Source organism: Engraulis encrasicolus, unplaced genomic scaffold, assembly GCF_034702125.1.
Source record: "Engraulis encrasicolus isolate BLACKSEA-1 unplaced genomic scaffold, IST_EnEncr_1.0 scaffold_1360_np1212, whole genome shotgun sequence".
Taxonomy (NCBI): Eukaryota; Metazoa; Chordata; class Actinopteri; order Clupeiformes; family Engraulidae; genus Engraulis; species Engraulis encrasicolus.
This window is the reverse complement of record NW_026944857.1, coordinates 4,172-9,864: the sequence shown is the minus strand read 5'-3', so window position 1 is coordinate 9,864 and position 5,693 is coordinate 4,172. Positions and strand designations below refer to the sequence as shown.

At 44.7% G+C, this 5,693-nt stretch overlaps 1 long non-coding RNA gene across 1 annotated transcript; it reads right to left on the bottom strand.

Moving 5' to 3' along the window:
- Positions 1–67: 67 nt before the first annotated feature.
- Positions 68–4,193, bottom strand: LOC134442267 (uncharacterized). The gene is made up of 4 exons (XR_010033355.1): positions 4,077–4,193; positions 3,033–3,123; positions 1,807–1,927; positions 68–1,551 (listed from the first exon to the last, which is right to left on the bottom strand). It is a non-coding gene; the product is annotated as an uncharacterized LOC134442267 (long non-coding RNA).
- Positions 4,194–5,693: the final 1,500 nt, after the last annotated feature.

Genomic DNA, 5,693 nt, shown 5'->3' with positions numbered 1-5,693 from the left:
TTTTGGGTTTTACCTTTCCCCTGTACTTTCAACCGTTCTCTGGGTATGGCAGTACAAATTTTACCCCACAAGCTAGCAGTTAACATTGAGTCCTATGTGACCAGCTAGCCGCCAGCTTTAGGGTAAACTTTGTACTGTCGTGCTGAGACAACGGCATGAAGTACAGGAGAAAGGTAAAACCCAATCATTTAACTCAAGGAGAGGTGTAAAATGAGCTTATTTCTATAAATGGGACAGTATCACTTCAAGTCCAAAATGCAGCATAGCAACAATACAGCCATGCAAGTTGCAAAATATCAACCAGGGCGGTATTCCAAGAACTGGGCTAATGTTGGATTTAATGATGGATTTTCAATCCACCCACCGTATGTGTTGGCTGAAAACCCTGCATGTGCTTTTTGAAGAAGAGTCGTAGAGACTGTCGTCCATTTCCAATATCCAATGCAGTACATTTGCCAAATACAATACAGTAAGCGGCATAGAGCAGATAACGCATGTTGCAGAGCTCTGGAGCACGATCATCTTGCTGTCTACTCTTGACATAGTTTTACAGAACAATTTTCAGACCTTATCAATTGTATCCGTGTGTGCAGCTGTACTCAGCCGGGTCCATCTCGTCACGCACATCCCCAGGTCTTCACGTCAGTCCTGCGTCTGTCATCCGTTACCTGTTGGGTATCAGTCATCATCCACACACGCCACAACGAAAAACATGGGCAAACAACCATCCACACCAAAGACCTGGTCTTCTTTCAGCATAGAGGGATGGCAGTGCGCAAACACACACACACACACACACACACACACACACACACACACACACACACACACACACACACACACACACACACACACACACACACACACAGAAGTCCCTGGTCCAAGAGAAAAGTGCATAAGGTCGGTCATGCATGCACACGCACACACACCTCCGAGAGGCTCCATGCTCCCCTGCCCAGCAGCACCACGTTTGGCCTTCTGGTGAATAATAATAATAATAATAATTTAAAAAAAAAAAAACCTTAAGTGATCTTACAGACTCAGCCCCTCTCCAGCAGGCAGTGTCATCAGCTTGGCCCCTAATGTGAAAAGTATTAAATTAGTGTGATTGTCCCCATGTGTGTGTGACGGAGGTCATCTTGCATCTGTACCTCCCCATCGGGAATCGAACCGCTGGACTTAAGGATCAGTCCCCCAGCCCAACGGCATCGACACTGTATGAGGCTTTTGGGAGGGAGGTTTACTAACGTTCCACGCCAACTCTGCTAGTTGGCCTCCGTCACATGTGCTCATCTCCTATCTAGTCAGGACCACAGTCAATAAGGCCACCTGTCCCCACCTTCTTTGGCCAATGCCCAGACCTGTAATACTTACAAAGGAAATGTTAACCACATCTTCAGGCCGTCGGCACGTGGTCGATCTTCATGCCAAGGCTCCATGCGAAGGCCATGGAAAAACTCCAGCTGCAACCGCTCCCCGGCCGTGTGACGGTGACCGCCTGGCGCCTCTCCCTTGCGGCCCAGGCCGCCCAGCAGCCCTCATCACTACGGGCTTTTCACCCCGTTATGAACAAACAATATTATCAGTGTCCAAGATAACCTGTAAGAACTGTGTTATATTACAAACGGACTGATCTGATACCGCCTACATTGGCTATTTTGACTTACTTTAGACTGGCCTTAGCTATGCAATTTGAAAGCGACACATGCAACAATGAGCTTCATCCCCATCAAACCTTCGTTTTGAACACGCAAAAGCTTAATTCATTGCACAAGTAACCTCCTTGCAATTGTAAACAATACTCACCTTCTCAGGATGCCAAATGCTGCGACCAGGCACGACTTGCTGCGACCAGGCACGACTTGCTGCGCTGCTGCTCACTGCTGCCCAATGACGTCTCGTGCTGCCTGCTGCGGCTAGGCGCATGCTGTGACATCAGAAAATCCCACCAAAACATCATTAGTTTGATTTAAAAATGTATTTCAAAAACACAATCACCACTGATCTGATCTGTAAGTAAATGAATGTATGCTCCATCTTCAGCAGTTACATATATATATATACACACACTTCCACTTCCTGGGTAACCAGTCTTAATCAGGACATCAAAGCGACTTAGTTATTTAGGTACAAGGGTGTTGGTTACAGGCCATGGAGCAATGTGGGGTTAAGCGCCTTGCTCAGGGCCACCACAGCCATGGACGATGATGGCGGTAAGGGTAGGATTTGAACACGCAGCCCTTTGATCTGACCAGCGCGCCATCTATTGAGGCATGGCTGGCCCTGGTGAGTCAGAAGACATGAGAAGACTAAGGCAATGTTCCTCATGAGTCTGAAGAGAACCAGTTTGCTTTCCATTTTCTGGTGTCTTAGACCTAGACTGTGAGCACCAAGAATGACACTTAATTGATAGTGATTTTGGCTAGTTAATTGTGAGTCGACTGTGGCACTTAGGCTATGTTAAGACCGTACATAACTGATCCTAATAATAAACAAAAAGGGCTTGCTATAGAGACAGTCGGTTGATATGCAAATGAACCTAAAATGAACAGGCGGAGCATTCGGAGGGTCACACGCAGCCTCAAAATGAATGGCAGTGAATGAGAATCCAGCGCACTGGAGGGTAAGTCTTAAATTCTGCTTTTTTTAGGCGTTTAATCGTCGGGAGCACTTTCATTCAAAGTCCACTGCCTGCGTGATGAATCCAGGGAGACGACTATAAAGTGGCAGTATATAAAAATACATACACACATAACGATCACGAGCAGTTACAGAATCCACAGTCCCCCCACCAAAACTCAGTCTGACAGCTTAGTGTTGGTGGGGGGGGACTGTGGATTCTACAACTGTTTGTGGTCGTTCGGACATAGATATGGTTCTGCCACTTCATAGACGCTTCCCTGGATCCACAACGCAGGCAGTGGACTTTGAATGAAAGTGCTCCGGACAATAACAATAAACCTAAGCAATTTCCTGCGGGAAACTCTGAGCGACCTCCCTTTTCCAAAATAAAAATAGAAAATACATTTTACCTGCTGTCACACACACACTTCGGTCATCACTGCAGCCTCCATGTCCGTTTCATGGCCCCAAGGTCATTCCAATCCATGCCTTTCCCAGGAGCTACGGATTTTGTCAAGCACAAAGACAAATGATGCACAAATACAACTTTCAACTGTGCTATTGTTTAGCAACAACAACAAAAAACTGCACTACTACATAGCTCATCATTAAACATTAAGGTCACATGCAGCATTGCAACAAGCAGCAGAAGATCGACCGTGTGTCTATGCAATACAAAAACACTCACAAGTATTATAACGCCACATATTTTGGACACTTACAAAGAAGCAAGAAGACACATTATATGGACCAGTGGTTTTCAAATCAATATGTTTATATGTCTTGAAATTTCTGTAGTAGGCCTACCTGAATATCTTGGGTGTCATTTTGGGTGATAAAGAAGCTAGCTTGAGGGGTTTGTGATGAGCACACGTCCATATAACCACTTTTGAGATGAGCCTAGCTTTTAACCACCACCGTGTTACAAATATAATGCAACCTTCGTCACATTTAGCAAATGAATGCCCCCACCAGATGAGCCAACGCCTCTTCTATATGATACTACGGTGAATCTTCCAAGCACAAATCGATGGCAATTCAAATGACCTCGCTAGCACATGCGAACAAATCTAACCAGACAATGTAAAGCAGATCATTAATCGTTAGCCGTTTTGTTTACAACTCGCAACTCGGGTGGCAGTTAAATCAAGAACCATGACAGGAAAAACAAGACACTTGGGAGATTTGAGCGCCAATAAGTCGCTAACTACACATATTCGAATCTAACTGTGCTAGGTATTAGCGGCTAGCCGACCTGTTGAGTAAAACCACGGCCCGTATCTAGATAGCTAGCTAGCTAGAGCTAATTTCCTATGATCCTGGACAATTCAAATAGCCAAAAATAGCCACCGAGACATGGAACAATTGGCTATTTTTTCCAAACCTTCGTTTTAAACACGTAAAAGCTTAATGTATTGTCCTAATGCCCTCGATACAGTTGTGAAGCAACTTACCCAAGCGAGGAAACGGAGTCGACACGACGCGAGTAGGCAGCACAATGTGTGTGTGTGTACTACTAGGTGGATTCCACCACGTGTGGCACTAGTGGCAGCAGGCTGTGACGTCACATAATCCCGCCAAAAATTTGAATCAGGCCTTCCTGCGAAAAGTTAAAACCGTTGATCTCAAAGTTAATTAATGTTTGCCCCACAGACCTCATGTCCTCAGATAAATAAATAAGTGATTCAATACGTGAATAAATAAGTAAACACACACACACACACACACACACCCTCTCTCTCCCTCTCTCTCTCTACTTCCAGTTAGGCAATTGCAACAACATTTAGGCCTAATTATTTAATCATTTAATTATACACCATAGAAATAATACAATATTGTAGGCCTATGTTGTGAATTGGTGGTGAAGTCTCCTCTCAATTCGTCTCCTCTCCTCCTCTATTATCTCTCCTCTCTCCTCCCCTCCGTTCCTCTTCTCCTCTCCTCTCGCTTCTTCCTGCCCTTTTCTCCTCTCCTCTCCTCTCCTCTCCTCTCCTCTCCTCTCCTCTATACCCTTGAATGCCGAGGGGAGAGGAGTATGAAAAATATGCTATGAACTGTTGGTAGAGTAGAGTCGAGTATCATTAAGGCCTACTGATCCCAGGCAGACATTGAGGTGTCAAGTAGCATATGGCCTACACCAAATAGCAAAAATACATTGCCCACAAGACATTAGGCTACACACATACTTACACATAGGCCTACATCAACCATATATAGCTTTCTGTCAAACATTTAGCCAAGGCATCTTACTAGATCCCTCTCTCGCTCTCTTTCACACACACACACACACACACACACACACACACACACACACACACACATAGGCGCCGTCTTCATGTCAACATTGGGGGGGCAGATTTTTTTTTTTTGGGGGGGGGTGGTTATTGCGTGACGTCAATGTTACCTCTGTGTTTCAGTGGTGCATTTGCATGGAATTTAGCCAGGTCCCTTATTTACTGAATAGCCTATAGCCTACAGACATTAAGACCGTTAATAGGCTACTTGGTTACCATAAAGACGCTTAGGACTAGATATAGGCCGGGAGCTACGTATACCCCTCAGGATGTTTTTTGCTTACTTTTTTTCACTATGATTTCCTGTTAGTATATACCCTGGGCCATAACGAGTTGATAGGGTGCACTCCCAACTCGCCCCAAACTCGGCCCCGTTTGGTCTCAGGGCCCCAAAAAAACCATCTTTTTAAGGAAAGCTGCAGGCGAAATTATATACTTGTAAATATTAAGGTACTGCAACTGCAAAAATGGTCCTAGAACCCTGTAAATTGTCATGGGTCATCCTGTCACATAGGGGAACCAACCTGAAAAATGTTTCAGGGCTTGGGGCTTTTCCTCTGTTAAATATCATCTTCAACATACCCCAAAAGCCCCAAAAATGCTTGTCCGCCTGACAAAAATTGTCTTCAAAATTTGATCATTTTCAACTCTGTTTATGATATGCATTAGTCCCTCAAATGTAAATGAAAAACTACCCAAAGTTCATGTGCTTTCAATTTAAGTCCAAGAGGGACCTTTCTAGCTAGAGCACAACAGCTGCTATGTCCAAAGTTATTC